Source organism: Lissotriton vulgaris, chromosome 3_1, assembly GCF_964263255.1.
Source record: "Lissotriton vulgaris chromosome 3_1, aLisVul1.2, whole genome shotgun sequence".
Classification (NCBI taxonomy): Eukaryota; Metazoa; Chordata; class Amphibia; order Caudata; family Salamandridae; genus Lissotriton; species Lissotriton vulgaris.
In genome coordinates, this window is record NC_141689.1 from 1,722,598,260 (window position 1) to 1,722,615,996 (window position 17,737).

Genomic DNA, 17,737 nt, shown 5'->3' on the forward strand with positions numbered 1-17,737 from the left:
TCAGGGCAGTTTGGGCTATAAATACAGGCAAGTATTATTGGGTTTTGATGAAGAGTACCAGCGAGCAGGACGAAGTGGCCCTCTGAATCTATTTTAACTTGAGTAAGTATCCATGGCAGGTTTTTGAGAATCCATATCGCTACACCATGAGCGTAGTTGGAATAACAGGGAGCATGTGTGTCTGCACACCAACAAGCGTGCAGGCGGGCTGTGGTTGTAGGGTGAGATTAAGCTCCTGTAGGAAACAAATATCAATCTGGTGTCTTGTAATGTAAAAGTGCACAAGGCGGGCATTCCTAGCATCACTTAGCCTGCAGACGTTCCAGGTGAGCCATTTAATGCGACATGAGACATTTAATGCCTGTGGTCATGTGTCAATGCAGTGGTTTTGGCCTGTCAGGTAGGGTCTAACTTCAGTCGGGTAGGTGTCTGATGCCGAAAGTATGTAAGCGGAGTGCCTCCGTGATGCTGTGCCAATCAAACCTCCATGTGAGGTGTAGGGCTGGGGTCGAGCATCATGCCATCGTCGTGTCGGTGCCGGGGGGGAGGAAAGGGGAGACATGAAGGGTGACCTGCCACGTGGCCTAAGTACAGGAAAGACAGTAACTCACTGTGAAACAGAAACCCACTCCAACCCCAAACTTGGTTAAGAGACCCAATCCCACCCAACACCCACCGAGAGCCCCAGATCCTGCAACAGTGCTTCGTAACAGATACCCAGTCATACACCAACAAAACTACGTGTTGGGGACTTATCCAAAGGTGCAGAGAAAAGCCGGGCATTCACCCAAGCCATGTGAAGCTGGGTGGCTGGACAAACATGTGTTGCCCATATCATCAACCAGTGGGTAGTCCATCATTTTTGCTGTAACATACAGTGTACGCTTTATGGGCTATGGCCACAGTGGACTAAGTGTCTAGGTACAAACTCAGATAGCGCCCAACTTAAATCACAAGATAAGACATTTTTAGTCATTTTCTTCCAGTGACATGTCTCATGACGTGGAGAATCTCTAGTCGCTCGCAGGGCGATGATTTTAGCAAATTTATGGGCTGCTTTCGCACTGATGAAGAAAACTGTCTTCCTGCATGAATGACTATCAGCTTGGCAGGGTAGAGAAGAGCGTATTTGATATCCACCTTTTGAAGGATTTATTTTAGTAGGTAGAAATTCACTTTGTACGGTCTGGACCATGATGGTGATGTCCGGGTAGAAGGAGAGAACATTGCCTCGGAATTGTGTCTCACTCTGCTCTCTGTAAAGACGTAGCACCATGTCTCTGTCCTTGTGATTTAGGAGGCTGGCAATTTCGCGATGCGCCATGGCACCCAGGGGTGGCCGCGGCGCTAAGGATCTGTGTGCACCGTTCCACGATGAATTCTGGGGACAGGGTGTTGCTGAAGAGGTCCCTGAGCATTGTCATGATGTATTCCTCCATATTATCAATGGTTGTGGACTCCAGCACACCAATAATGCGCAGATTGTTGTTCCGCGATCGGGCCTCCAAATCATCTTTTTAAGCTTTAATGATGGCCAGGACTTCAGCCATTGAGAGCAGCTGTTCTCTGGTCGCCGCCTGGTTGTCATTAATGTCAGAAACCCTGGTCTCTAGCTGGTCTAGGCAATTTTCACGTTTATCGATCTTCTCGCTCATCCTGTCAAGGCGGTGCGCCATCAAGTACAACTTGGCGTCAATCCCTTTTAGGCTGGTTTTTACATCAACTAGGATCCCTTTCAGGTCTTTGTCTTGGTCAGCTGCCTCCGTGGAGGGACCCGAGTCTTGCCCCAAGGCTGCTCTCCCTTCTTCTGATGAGAAGTGTTCTTACTGTCAAACGGAAGTTTGGTTTGGCACATGTCTGGATTACTGATTGTTAAGAGCTGGAAGGCACAAAATCAGCTGCAAGCTATAGATGGAGTAAATTGATATGCTGCGGGGGTTCGATATGTTCAAGGGGCGGCTCGCCTCTCTACCACCCCTGCCAGTTGAGGCCATGGGGGGACCACATCCCTACACAGCCAGGGCCCGCTAGGGGGCAGCACACTGCTGGGATTGTGAGAGTGAGGCAGTCACACAACTACAGACCCCGATCAGGGGAGGATGCAGAAAAAGAAAACCGCCTCCACAGTGGGTCCCCCAGAGTCACAGTCGAGTTTTCCAGTGGCAGGGCAGTCACCCCACACTTCTCCAGAGAGCCACTGTGGGGCCAGAGGTGCCACAGGGAGCCCAAGACCCGGACGTGCGGATCCATGACCAGGGAGAGACACAGCTTCATGAGGATGACAAGCCCAGCCACCCGGGCCTGGCAGTCTGTCCGGCAGTTAGAAGGACTCAGGCCGTCGCACACATAGGCCCTCCCAGACCCACCCGCTGCCGCTTCACCTCGGCCGCGCACCACAGGCCACGGCCAGCAGGCCCCATAATGGGCCTCTGCTCTCACAGCTCAGCTGTCACAGGTCTCTACAGGCCTCTCCAGCAAGGACTCTGTGCCTGGCCTCAGGGCCTCCGGTGCACACTTAGCTCACCTCTGCACTCAGCTCAGAGATATGAACAGGAGTCCTCGATGCCTCAGCTATGTTAGTATTGTTGGCAGCCATGGGCGGCAGGGGGAAGGATCCTGACTCCAGCAGGGTGCCTTTCGATTTTCGGACGCAAGACACCCGCGAGCCTGCTTGCCTCCTCCTCAACTTGGCTGCACATGCGCAGGGTGCAGGTCGTGGAGGTATTCAGGCCAGGCTGTGGTGTCAGGTCAGTGCTGCCAGTGCAGGTCGCCGGCCATGCCAGAAGACTGAGGTCGACACAGGTGGCACAGTTCTATGTTTCCCCACGGGTTGTTGCGCGGGCTCGGTCCCTGTGTCACTGAGCCCCATCCCTGACTGGCCAGGCAGGCCCATTACTCTCATGTCACCGCCACTCACCACAACACTTTAACTGCATCAAATTTTACTTTACAGAGGAGACCACCCACTGTGTGAGCACTGACTAGTGATTAGTTCTGGCCATAGTTACCGGTGGTCAAAGGATTAGTTAAGATTATGCATTCAGCTAGCTGAGCCCCTCTATCGACCGACCATTTCGCTGCTTGGCTTAGGTCCGCCCCTGCTTTGTCAGTGGTTGTTGCATAAGTTAAATACGCAATATCTGTGGCATATTTGTATACAATAGTTAAAATGCTTCCTTTCTGAAATTATGAAACTGTGGAAGATCTACAAAAAGTCTCTTCGAAGTTACATCATAGGCAGTGATGGTGGTACTGCTGCAGAATTAAGATTTGTTTTTTACTCTGAGGGTGAGGGAAAAAATAGAGAGCCGAAAGGGACCCGTCTCAGCACCTGCTTTTTAGAGGACCTGGCCCACTTAAAGCCTTGATGTTACCTGTTTTATTAGAGTGGGCCTGCTGTTCCCATGGCCTCTTGCTGATGCTGAAAATCAGAAACTAAGATTGTTTCATGCTGGCTGTGGTTTATTCTATTGAATTGATCTCCATAGGGAGAATAGGTTCTTCAGCCACCCACCAAAATAAAGCAAGAGTGGTCAGCGGGGTCTGTGTTTTCGCTATGGTGTATAAGTCCATTTTTCCCAGTTTCAGATTCTCTCTCAAAGTTTCATTGAAGTCCTGGACCAAGTGCAGGTGTATGTTCCTTTTGTTAGGCATCTGTCTTCTCTATTTTAGCCACAGTACTTATTTATTTTTGCTGTTTTTTACAGTGTGAACTCGACCCGAAAGTACTAAGTGCTTTACACAAGCACCAGTTACAAGGTTATATTTGAGGAGGGAGAGATTAGGTCAGAGGTCTTCAATCTGTGGGGGGCAACCCCCAGGGGGGTCGTGGAGTCCTTGGAAGGGGGTCGCATATTCTGCCAGAGCACGCAGTTCCTGGCGGTGGGCTGATCGAAGGCCTCACTGAGGTGTGAAAAACATCAAAGCCATTAACAAGTAAAAGGTCTTCTAAAGACCGGTAAAGTACTCGTGTGTGACTGTGTGTGTGTGTCCCTGAAGCCGTTTCGAGCTGGGGGAGGAGGTGGGGTGGGGGGAGGAGGTGGGGTGGGGGGCGGAGGGGGCTGGGGGAGCAGGCTGTAGTGTAGCCCTTTGAGGTCAATGCATATTGCGTGCCTGGAGCTGTGAGTCCCATGACACGTCCCCCGCCCCCAGCAGGGAGGCACAGAGATGCCCTCCCATGATCGGAAAAGAAGGAAGAAGAGCAGAGAGATACTGACACCCCCCCCCGCCCATGAGAGAGGCGCAGAAAAGGTGGGTGGATGAATGATGGGTGGATGGATGGATGTAAGGATGAAGGATGGATGGATGTGTGAAAAGGTGCGTGGATGAATGATGAATGGATGGATGAAAGTGTGGATGGATGAATGAAAGGATGGATGGATGAAAGGGTGGATAGATGGAAGGGTGGATGGATGGAAGAAGGGATGGATGGATGAAAGGATGGATGGATGAAAGGGTGGATGGATGGAAGGATGAAAGGGTAGATGGATGAAGGATGTATGGATGGATAACAGGTTGTATGGATGGATAAAAGGTTGCATGGATGAATGATGGATGGATGGATGGATGGATGTGTGAAAAGATGGGTGGATGAATAATGGGTGAATGGATGGATAAAAGGGTGGATGGATGTATGGATGGAAGGATGAAAGGGTGGATGGGTGAAGGATAGATGGATGAAGGATAGATGTAAGGATGAAAGGGTGGACTGATGAAGGATGGATGGATGGAAGGGTGGATGGATAAAAGGTTGCATGGATGAATGATGGATGTGTGAAAAGGTGGGGGGATGAATGATGGGTGGATGGATGGATGCAAGGATGGACGGATAAAGGATGGATGGATGGAAGGATGAAAGGGTAGATGGATGTATGGATGGATAAAAGGTTGCATGGATGAATGATGCATGGATGGATCTGTGAAAAGGTGGGGGGATGAATGATGGGTGGATGGATGAAAGGGTGGATGGATGGATGGATGGATGGATAAAAGGTTGCATGAATGAATGATGCATGGATGGATGTGTGAAAAGGTGGGTGGATGAATGATGGGTGGATGGATGGAAGGGTGGATGGGTAAAGGATGAATGTATGGATGGAAGGATGAAGGGCTGGGTGGATGAAGGATGGATTTATGGAAGTAAGGATGAAAGGGTGGATGGGTGAAGGGTGGATGGGTGAAGGATAGATGGATGAAGAATAGATGTATGATGTAAGGATGAAAGGGTGGACGGATGAAGGATGGATGGATGAAAGGGTGGATGGATGGATGGAAGGATGAAAAGGTGGACGGATGAAGGATGTATGGATGTATGGATGGATAAAAGGTTGCATGGATGGATGAATGATGCATGGGTGGATGTGTGAAAAGGTGGGGGGATGAATGATGGGTGGATGGATGGATGAAAGGGTGGGTGGATGGATGTATGGATGAAAGGGTGGATGGATGAAGGATGGATGTATGGATGGAAGGATGGGAGGAAGAAAGGGTGGATGGATGGATGGATGGATGGATGTATAAAAGGTTGCATGGATGAATGATGGATAAAAGGTTGCATGGATGAATGATGGATCGATGTGTGAAAAGGTGGGTGGATGAATGATGGGTGGATGGATGGAAGGGTGGAGGGGTAAAGGATGGATGTATGGATGGAAAGATGAAAGTGTGGATGGATGAAGGATGGATGGATGGATGGAAGGATGAAAGGATGGATGGATGTGTGAAAGTGTGGGTGGATGAATGATGGATGGATGTGATGAGGTCTAACAGGCACATTTATGGTTGTCAAAAGATGATGATGAGGAGTACCAGTTTCTAGAAACTTTTGTTGGAAGGGGGTCCTTACCCCTAAAAAGGTTTTACAAGGGGGTCTCGGCATCAAAAAGTTTGAAGACCTCTGGATTAGGTGTTTGCCCAGAATCACAGGATGTTTAGCTCACGCCAAGCCTCAAACCTTGTTCTGCACTTCCAAAGTAAGTCAGCAGCTCTGGCTGTAAGGCCACCACCTCTCCTACTGTAGAGAACTGTAGAATGAAAATTGACTTCTCTGACAGTAAATTTCCTGTCTCAGAGATCGTATGTTCTCATCAATCGGTATGAGAAGGATTCTTCCTAGCCCCTCGAGCTAAAATATACACTTTATTACTAGCTGAGTATTAGAGAAAGTTCTGAGGTATGGAGAACTAGGAGACTTTTAATTATACAGTGCCTCATTCTATGTGAGCTTGGAACTTGTTGGAGGGTGGTAACATTAGAATTTAAGAGACAATCCATAACATGCTGCTGTAGATTGGTTCTTGCATTCATGGATCCCTATAGAGCCTGACCTAGGCTGCCTGTGCTCAATGCCAGATCCAAGACTGGGTGGGTAGGGTCTTGCACCAATTAGCAACCATCAGTGAGTTAATCTCGTAAATGGTGATGTTGCCATGCTAGGTGTGACTTGGTACATTGGGCCTCTATACCAAGAATTGTTAGGGCCTTGGGGTAATCACATTTTCTGCTTGTTTACCGCTCCCATTAGTTGATATATTGAATTTATTTGAGTACATATATCTCCTTTATAAACACATTTAGTATTGTTTGCATATTTACACCATATAAAATTTCTTTTTTTATAGTTTGATAGGGTATTGATTATTCATATATGTATTAATTTGATTTATAATGCTTTATGGAATTAAGTGAAGGTGCACCAAATGTAATATGTTAATTCTCGCTTTTGAAATAATTGAATGTGAGGCCTGCCATAGATAACTACAATGCAGAGAGGAATCTTAAACTTCCTAGGAGGTTTGGAATGAGTAAGCAAAAGCTGAAAACATCCTTCGTGAAGGTCACCTACAGGCAACTCGGATCTGCTTGCTAGGTATGCCATACCCACTGAACCCAGAGATAGACAACGGCTTTCGTTATACAGATCAACAATCTGTGTTACACTAATGTATACTTGTGGAAGGTCACCTTAGAAACTCACACAGGCCCTTTTTGTTGCTAGGACAGCCTAGCTAGAGGCCAAGAAAATGGGGTTGTTGAGCTGAGACTACCTCCAGGTGTTTCATACAGGGAAGTTTGAAAAACTGTTGAAGTGTTGCAATTCTTTTTACTATTTAGTTCATTAATCAGTTTCATTGCCACAATATTTATTTTCATAGTTACACCTACACATTAATTGGAGTAGGATAGGATATTAATTTTAACAAAATCAAAATATATTTTTCTACTGTGTGTGTTCTTTGAGTGTGTCTACTCACAAAGGAAAGAAATGTAAGAAATTTGGAACAAATTAACAATAAATACATCCTATGAGTCTCACACAACTGATCGTTTCCCAGAATGCCAATCCTCATGTAATGCACAGGTGGTTCACGGGTTACAGTTCACAAAGTACATTGTCCCTAGCTGATAATTTGGCATCCGGCTTGCACAAGGTATAGCTGTCCTGTGTTCCCTCATTTTGTGCCACTCTTTAATTCTTGTCTTATTAGCCAACAACAAGGTGCATTAATACAGTATGTTACATTGGCAGAATGGGCTCAAAGTTCATATGGTGCAAACTTGGCTAAAAACATTGCACGAAGATGTGATATAAGACATGCGTTTCTTGTCAGTTGTGGAAGTTTAGTATTACATTGCTTGTGCCATACAAATAATATACCATACCATTCGACTTTGCTAACAGGTAAGCTCTAGGGGGCAGATTTACAAGCCCCTTGTGCCCCGTGTGCGTTACTTTTCGTGATGCACCGGCGGGGCATTTCACGGCCCTATATTTACAAGGACAGGGAAAGCCATCCTGCGTGACTTTTCCTGTCCTTGTAAATACGGCCCCTTTACAAGAAAAACTTTGCGTGAAAGGGGCGTTCCATGGGTTTGCTGTTGCTGTTCCAACACAACACCCATGGAACATGACACATTTCCAGATTTTCAAGGAATCGTAAACCTGGAAATGCATTAGAATGCTACACCACCCAAGAGGTGGCATAGCGAGGCGCAAAGAGGATAAATGTGTTCATTTCTCCTAATTTTTCCTCTTTCAATGCGTGCTGCATTCTTTTTGTTGTTCTCCTCATTAAAGAGAGAAAGTGAATGGTCTTAAAGCAGTACCATGGCGCCCTCCTGGACCCAATAGAGGGGATAAATTGCCCTGTAGGTCTCTTTCCACCTCATAGGGTACTTGGGGATGTGGACCGCATAACACTTGGGAAATAACCAGGATAATATCGAGCCCATGGCTTCTGCATAAACAATCTTCCCAAAAATTAACTTGTTTCATAATAATTGGACTTTTTATGTAAACTAGGAAGTCACAGAATCCTAGTTAATAACCCACTCTTCCCATAATTCACAAAATCTTGTACTTTTCTTTGACTTACAACCCATGTCCAACTTATAAACCCTTTTAACTGATGAAACCCAGTCTAGGGACTTTGGCGGGTTAGGGGAAATCCAGTTTAAGCAGATTTCCCTTCTTGCCAAAAGGATTTAAACAAACAAAAGTGAAGCTTGAGCATTTGACAGTTAGTTGTTAATACTGTCATCAGGAAGAATTCCAAAAATGATGAAAACCAGGCTTACCTTGATTTCTTGGCCAATTACATCTGAGATAGTCTTACCCTCTTGCCTCTAGAAGCCCTGGATCTGAGGACACTGCATGAACATGTACACATCATCTGCACTCCTCAGGGTATATTTCACGCAGGACTTTTCTCCGCCTCCCAGCTTATATAGCATCTTCGGCATTCAATAAGCTCTGTGGAGTGTGAACAGATGATTTCTCCTCAATGGTCCAGCCTTGACAACCCTCCACAAAGTGCACAATGATACTTGCCAGTAAGATGTAATGTCGCTGGAAAGCAGTTCTCTTCTCCAGGGCTCCTCCATGGGCAGTGATGGTGGGTCTTCTTTAATAAACAGCCAATACCATTTAGATGCTTCTTTACTTTGATGGCGAGGAACTAGAAACTTATCCTCCAGCTCGATATTTATAACTCCATCTTTGTCCAAATTTGGGGCCCAGAGGGAGAGTTGATAACATTTAAATCTAGATAGGTTTTGGTTTGTTTGTGAAAACAATTCATCCCAAGGCAGTAATTTATTATCTCTGAGTAATTGGCCCCATTTCTGAAAGCCATTTTCCGACAAAGGGGCTGATAGCCTGTCGTTTCGGCAGTCCGGAGATCCTGGCGAGTTCCACATAGGAGCGTTGAAGTAGTAGTATGGAATTCTGAAAAGCTTCCCCACCTAAAACCATAATTTGCAAGCCGACCGTAGCACCTTCAGTATGACCTTTTTAAAGTATGTGGGATGTCCGAACTTAAACAAAAAACCATCTCCCCCCTGGGGGACACTGTTTGACATGGCTACGAGGTAAGGCGGGAAGCAGTAAGATTCAAGGAACAAAGATATGATATTCTTTAAAAGGACAGCCCAACTGTAGAAGCCGAAGTCTGTGCTGGCTATTCCCCTGTTGCTTTCTCACACCTTAATTTCTTCCATGGAATCCTAACCCCTTTGTCACCCCAGAGAAAACTGTTTATGTCCGACTGTACATTATTTAAAGAGGCAGCACTAAAAGATAAAGGGATTGTATCGAAAATAAATGTGATTTTAGGCAGAATAGACATCTTAACAAGGTTAGACCGGCCAAGAATTAAGAATGGCAAATTGCACCAAGATCTTAAAAGTGATCTGACCTCTTTCCTTTAAATCGCCAAATTAACTTAAGCCAATTTGTCAAGGTCCTGAGTGATTTGAATGCCTAAATATCTCATTTGATATGAACTAAAGGTGAACTAGATTGACAGTTCCAGGACATGATTTCAGTTTTTTGCGTGTTAATTAAATAATCAGATATCTTCCCAAAATCAATCAGCATTTGCTCCAGTTTTCGCAGAATCGCTGAGGATTCTTTTGTAAAAATCATCAGATCATCAGCATATAATGCCAGCTTTTTTGCCCGTCCCCTATATTCAAATGGAGTGAAAAGTTCGCTGGACCTGATGGTTTGTGCCAGACGTTCTATATAGAGATCGTGGAGAAGAGGGGACAGGGGATAACCCTGCCTAGTACCTCGCTTTAAGCTAACTAAGTTAGTTAAGTTTCTATTGACTATTATCCTAGCTGTAGGGGTATTATAGATGTTCCTGATAGTCTTGGAGATATTGTCTCCTAAGCCGAATTCTTGGAATATGTGATGTAAACATGACCAACTGACCCGGTCGAATGCTTTGGCAGTGTCAAATGCAAAAATCGTGAGCTGCAAATTATTATCTGAGGTGATATCAATTGCTCCTATTAGCTCATGAGTTAATTCATGAAGTTGACGCCCTCTAATAAACCCCTTTTGGTCCGATTGAACTAGAATACCCCATCATGTTATTCAGTCTCCCAGCTATAATTTATGCAAAGATTCTATTGTCGCAGTTCAGCAGGGAGATAGGTCTATAGGAAGGACTCACATTTTTTTTTAAAGAAAATGCTATCAAATAATTTCTCTATGACTGGGGTGTGGATCTCACCAAGTGCAATATAAAACTCATTGAGGAGAGCATCTAAACTTGCAGCACTACCTCTTTTTAAATTTTGTATGTGTGATCTTCCTATTTTACTGTTGGGCCTGGTCTACAGATAAGGGTTGAAGGGCAGCTTTCTCCACATATTTTTTCATTTGAGAATCTCTGACTACTAGGTCTTCTGTGTACAATTCGTGAAAAAATAGCTCAAAGGCTTTTTCCATGTTAACCCTATCTGATACTCAGGATTTTCAGGCTAGAAGTTTCCCGTACCCTTCTCCATATTCGTGATTAGCGAGTTTTCTAACTTCCCACCTTCTCTTAGTGATAGTATCAAGATAATCAGCCAAATCCTGCCGTTTAGCTAGTATCTCTGAGCTTTCCTCCCTCTGTTCTGCATTATTATGAGTGAAATCTTGATTGAGCGAAACTCTGAGAATTTCAGCTTCCAGTAACCTAAGTCTTTGTTTAGCTTCCTTGTTGTTTTTTAGCTGAGATGCTAATGATTCTGCCTCAAATGAATGCCTTATAGGCATCCCAAATTACCTCTGTAGGAGCTGACTGATCGTTCACTTCAAAGAAGAACAGAGTGTCTTTCTTTAATTATTCTACTGCTGAAACGTCTTTAAGAATAACTTTATCAAACTTCCATCTTTTTATTTCTAGATGGCTATGAAATTTTAAATCTATCCGGACCGCTGAATGATCAGATAAGTGTTCTGGGATATGAGAAACTGTACTTACATAACTTGTCAATCTAGAATCTGTCAGAAAATAGTAAATTCTAGAATGATGGCCATGTTTTTTATTGTGAAAAGTAATATTCTGAGGCCCAGTTGCAGACCTATTTTTAACTCTCCAAATATCTACCAGGTTCAGGTAATTCATAAGAACTTTGATCAGATAGCCCATTTCTGTTGAAACCAGTCTCCCCCCCCTTGGACCTATCAAGGGCGAGGTTTAGCAGAATGTTACAATCACCACCCATAATAATCGGGTAATTTGTCTCGAGTAGGTGATTGTATATAATTCCAAGGGATGACTTATCATCTATGTTAGGGCCATAAAAACCCATCAGGACCTCCCACTTGTGTTGTATTTTAATTTCAGTTATAATCCAACGGCCCCTATTGTCCATCTTTGAGGTGCCCAAGATTGCTTTGGCAGATTTTTTAATAATGATGGATACACCTTTAGTGCAATAGGGTTGTGTAGTATGAAGCGAGCATTGAATCCATCTCTGCTTAGCAACCACCACCTCCCATTCCTCAACTGTAAGGTGAGTTTCTTGCAGAATCATAATGTTATATTCAGCTTGACTTAAGTATTGAAAAATCCTCCTTCGTCTGCTCGCTACTCTTAATCCATTTATATTCATAGTACAAATTCTAGTTTTCAGCCATTTGAGTAATACCCTGCGCCTCATCTCTAGACCAGGAGAGCGCACCTTGGATACAGGCTATTCCTTTCTGGTTAGTGACTTCCATAACAAAAATGTGTGTGTGAGAACTTTTTCTATTTTTTTCACTAATTTGCTCCCTACCCAATGAAAAACTAACATTACTTTCTTATTGTATATTCCCCCCTCCCCCTGGAACCCTCCTAAACCACATTGGGGATGATAAAATTAACCCCTATGTGCTCACTATCCACTCACCCCGTCCACTAGTACTTATAACCGAAAATCATGCTGTACTATCCCTCAGCTTTAACTATCCCTGAACTAACATTCTACAGCACGCATTGAAAGAGGAAAATGCTCGTAGTGATTGTTTTGTGCAGGAAGGTGCCCCTTCCTGCACAAAAACAGTCTCCCTATGGCGCAGGCATCCTTGTGCCATGGAGCAAGACTGCCTGCGCTAGTGCATGGCTGCTGCTTGTGCGCCAGTTCAGGGCAGAGCACAGGAATGGGACATATTATTGTAAATATGATGCATTCCTGTGCTTTGAAAGTGGTGCAGCGTGGCGCAGCCAAAGGGCTTGCGGTGCCACACTGCAGCACTTTTTTGTAGATCTGCCCCTAGATGTCTTATATTCTGCTCGAGGACCACTCCGTCTACATCATCCAACCTACTGGGAGGACCTATCAGAACTATTTATAAACAAATTGATCCACCCACAAGGGATTGCGATGGAGGATGTTAGATCAAGGGTCATGTGTGTTTCCTACATTGGTTGGAAGCACATCGTGTTTCTTAAATACCCCTCACACATCAAAAGGGCCCTTGGTGTCGTGCTTCCTTATAGGACTCTTCAAAACGCGGCGTGCTACTACCAGCGAATGCGCGGGAGCACTGATGTTTTTTCACTAAGTGTAGTGTGAGAGAGGGTGAGTGGTAGGGTCAGGAGTGAGTGATAAGTGAATGTTAAAAGATACTTAGCTCCTGTGGAATAGAATAATTTAATAATCCTTGGTACTGGTAATATTAAAAAGGTGTGAGGCGGAGGTGTGTTCTGTTAATGTACAAGACCTCCTGTGTGTGTCAACATGTTTTGAAGCGTCAAAGAGGGGTGGGGTCGCACACTACTCACACACCTGCAGAAGTTGCCCCTGAGGACTCTGGTCATTGTAGTAGAGTGTTCGCGATGCATCATCTTTCGATCTTGCTATCTTCGCTGTCTTCGCCATCCCTGGACACGTGTTTCGGGTTATCAACCCTCGTCAGCAGGGATAGGCAGTGTTCTGGGGTCGCCGATGGCTGCCAATATCTGCCAGGTATAGTACCACTCCGGCGCGTAGGTGCGGGATCCCAGGCTCGTCAGCCCGCTGCTCAAGGGAGCTTTAAGTTACAAAGAGGGGTGGGGTGGCACACTACTCACACACCGGCGGAAGTTGCCCCTGAGGACTCTGGTCATTGTAGTAGAGTGTTCGTGATGCATCATCTTTCGATCTTGCTATCTTCGCTGTCTTCGCCATCCCTGGACACGTGTTTCGAGTTATCAACCCTCGTCAGCAGGGATAGGCAGTGTTCTGGGGTTGCCGATGGCTGCCAATATCTGCCAGGTATAGTACCACTCCGGCACGTAGGTGCGGGATCCCAGGCTCGTCAGCCCGCTGCTCAAGGGAGCTTTAAGTTACAAAGAGAGGTGGGGTCGCACACTACTCACACACCGGCGGAAGTTGCCCCTGAGGACTCTGGTCATTGTAGTAGAGTGTTTGCGATGCATCATCTTTCGATCTTGCTATCTTCACTGTCTTCGCCATCCCTGGACACGTGTTTCGGGTTATCAACCCTCGTCAGCAGGGATAGGCAGTGTTCTGGGGTCGCCGATGGCTGCCAATATCTGCCAGGTATAGTACCACTCCGGCGCGTAGGTGCGGGATCCCAGGCTCGTCATCCCGCTGCTCAAGGGAGCTTTAAGTTACAAAGAGGGTTGGGGTCGCACACTACTCACACACCGGCGGAAGTTGCCCCTGAGGACTCTGGTCATTGTAGTAGAGTGTTCGCGATGCATCATCTTTCGATCTTGCTATCTTCGCTGTCTTCGCCATCCCTGGACACGTGTTTCAGGTTATCAACCCTCGTCAGCAGGGATAGGCAGTGTTCTGGGGTCGCCGATGGCTGCCAATATCTGCCAGGTATAGTACCACTCCGGCGCGTAGGTGCGGGATCCCAGGCTCGTCAGCCCGCTGCTCAAGGGAGCTTTAAGTTACAAAGAGGGGTGGGATCGCACACTACTCACACACCGGCGGAAGTTGCCCCTGAGGACTCTGGTCATTGTAGTAGAGTGTTCGCGATGCATCATCTTTCGATCTTGCTATCTTCGCTGTCTTCGCCATCCCTGGACACGTGTTTCGGGTTATCAACCCTCGTCAGCAGGGATAGGCAGTGTTCTGGGGTCGCCGATGGCTGCCAATATCTGCCAGGTATAGTACCACTCCGGTGCGTAGGTGCGGGATCCCAGGCTCGTCAGCCCGCTGCTCAAGGGAGCTTTAAGTTACAAAGAGGGGTGGGGTCGCACACTACTCACACACCGGCGGAAGTTGCCCCTGAGGACTCTGGTCATTTTAGTAGAGTGTTCGCGATGCATCATCTTTCGATCTTGCTATCTTCGCTGTCTTCGCCATCCCTGGACACGTGTTTCGGGTTATCAACCCTCGTCAGCAGGGATAGACAGTGTTCTGGGGTCGCCGATGGCTGCCAATATCTGCCAGGTATAGTACCACTCCGGCGCGTAGGTGCGGGATCCCAGGCTCGTCAGCCCACTGCTCAAGGGAGCTTTAAGTTACAAAGAGGGGTGGGGTCGCACACTACTCACACACCGGCGGAAGTTGCCCCTGAGGACTCTGGTCATTGTAGTAGAGTGTTTGCGATGCATCATCTTTCGATCTTGCTATCTTCGCTGTCTTCGCCATCCCTGGACACGTGTTTCGGGTTATCAACCCTCGTCAGCAGGGATAGGCGGTGTTCTGGGGTCGCCGATGGCTGCCAATATCTGCCAGGTATAGTACCACTCCGGCGCGTAGGTGCGGGATCCCAGGCTCGTCAGCCCGCTGCTCAAGGGAGCTTTAAGTTACAAAGAGGGGTGGGGTCGCACACTACTCACACACCGGCGGAAGTTGCCCCTGAGGACTCTGGTCATTGTAGTAGAGTGTTCGCGATGCATCATCTTTCGATCTTGCTATCTTTGCTGTCTTTGCCATCCCTGGACACGTGTTTCGGGTTATCAACCCTCGTCAGCAGGGATAGGCAGTGTTCTGGGGTCGCCGATGGCTGCCAATATCTGCCAGGTATAGTACCACTCCGGCACGTAGGTGCGGGATCCCAGGCTCGTCAGCCCGCTGCTCAAGGGAGCTTTAAGTTACAAAGAGGGGTGGGGTCGGACACTACTCACACACCGGCGGAAGTTGCCCCTGAGGACTCTGGTCATTGTAGTAGAGTGTTCGCGATGCATCATCTTTCGATCTTGCTATCTTCGCTGTCTTCGCCATCCCTGGACACGTGTTTCGGGTTATCAACCCTCGTCAGCAGGGATAGGCAGTGTTCTGGGGTCCCCAATGGCGGCCAATATCTGCCAGGTATAGTACCACTCCGGCGCGTAGGTGCGGGATCCCAGGCTCGTCAGCCCGCTGCTCAAGGGAGCTTTAAGTTACAAAGAGGGGTGGGGTCGCACACTACTCACACACCGGCGGAAGTTGCCCCTGAGGACTCTGGTCATTGTAGTAGAGTGTTTGCGATGCATCATCTTTCGATCTTGCTATCTTTGCTGTCTTCGCCATCCCTGGACACGTGTTTCGGGTTATCAACCCTCGTCAGCAGGGATAGGCAGTGTTCTGGGGTCGCCGATGGCTGCCAATATCTGCCAGGTATAGTACCACTCCGGCGCGTAGGTGCGGGATCCCAGGCTCGTCAGCCCGCTGCTCAAGGGAGCTTTAAGTTACAAAGAGGGGTGGGGTCGCACACTACTCACACACCGGCGGAAGTTGCCCCTGAGGACTCTGGTCATTGTAGTAGAGTGTTCGCGATGCATCATCTTTCGATCTTGCTATCTTCGCTGTCTTCGCCATCCCTGGACACGTGTTTCGGGTTATCAACCCTCGTCAGCAGGGATAGGCAGTGTTCTGGGGTCGCCGATGGCTGCCAATATCTGCCAGGTATAGTACCACTCCGGCGCGTAGGTGCGGGATCCCAGGCTCGTCAGCCCGCTGCTCAAGGGAGCTTTAAGTTACAAAGAGGGGTGGGGTCGCACACTACTCACACACCGGCGGAAGTTGCCCCTGAGGACTCTGGTCATTTTAGTAGAGTGTTCGCGATGCATCATCTTTCGATCTTGCTATCTTCGCTGTCTTCGCCATCCCTGGACACGTGTTTCGGGTTATCAACCCTCGTCAGCAGGGATAGACAGTGTTCTGGGGTCGCCGATGGCTGCCAATATCTGCCAGGTATAGTACCACTCCGGCACGTAGGTGCGGGATCCCAGGCTCGTCAGCGCGCTGCTCAAGGGAGCTTTAGGTTACAAAGAGGGGTGGGGTCGCACACTACTCACACACCGGCGGAAGTTGCCCCTGAGGACTCTGGTCATTGTAGTAGAGTGTTTGCGATGCATCATCTTTCGATCTTGCTATCTTCGCTGTCTTCGCCATCCCTGGACACGTGTTTCAGGTTATCAACCCTCGTCAGCAGGGATAGTCAGTGTTCTGGGGTCGCCGATGGCTGCCAATATCTGCCAGGTATAGTACCACTCCGGCGCGTAGGTGCGGGATCCCAGGCTCGTCAGCCCGCTGCTCAAGGGAGCTTTAAGTTACAAAGAGGGGTGGGGTCGCACACTACTCACACACCGGCGGAAGTTGCCCCTGAGGACTCTGGTCATTGTAGTAGAGTGTTCGCGATGCATCATCTTTCGATCTTGCTATCTTTGCTGTCTTCGCCATCCCTGGACACGTGTTTTGGGTTATCAACCCTCGTCAGCAGGGATAGGCAGTGTTCTGGGGTCGCCGATGGCTGCCAATATCTGCCAGGTATAGTACCACTCCGGCGCGTAGGTGCAGGATCCCAGGCTCGTCAGCCCGCTGCTCAAGGGAGCTTTAAGTTACAAAGAGGGGTGGGGTCGCACACTACTCACACACCGGCGGAAGTTGCCCCTGAGGACTCTGGTCATTGTAGTAGAGTGTTCGCGATGCATCATCTTTCGATCTTGCAATCTTCGCTGTCTTCGCCATCCCTGGACACGTGTTTCGGGTTATCAACCCTCGTCAGCAGGGATAGGCAGTGTTCTGGGGTCGCCGATGGCTGCCAATATCTGCCAGGTATAGTACCACTCCGGCGCGTAGGTGCGGGATCCCAGGCTCGTCAGCCCGCTGCTCAAGGGAGCTTTAAGTTACAAAGAGGGGTGGGGTCGCACACTACTCACACACCGGCGGAAGTTGCCCCTGAGGACTCTGGTCATTGTAGTAGAGTGTTTGCGATGCATCATCTTTCGATCTTGCTATCTTCGCTGTCTTCGCCATCCCTGGACACGTGTTTCGGGTTATCAACCCTCGTCAGCAGGGATAGGCAGTGTTCTGGGGTTGCCGATGGCTGCCAATATCTGCCAGGTATAGTACCACTCCGGCGCGTAAGTGCGGGATCCCAGGCTCGTCAGCCCGCTGCTCAAGGGAGCTTTAAGTTACAAAGAGGGGTTGGGTCGCACACTACTCACACACCGGCGGAAGTTGCCCCTGAGGACTCTGGTCATTGTAGTAGAGTGTTCGCGATGCATCATCTTTCGATCTTGCTATCTTC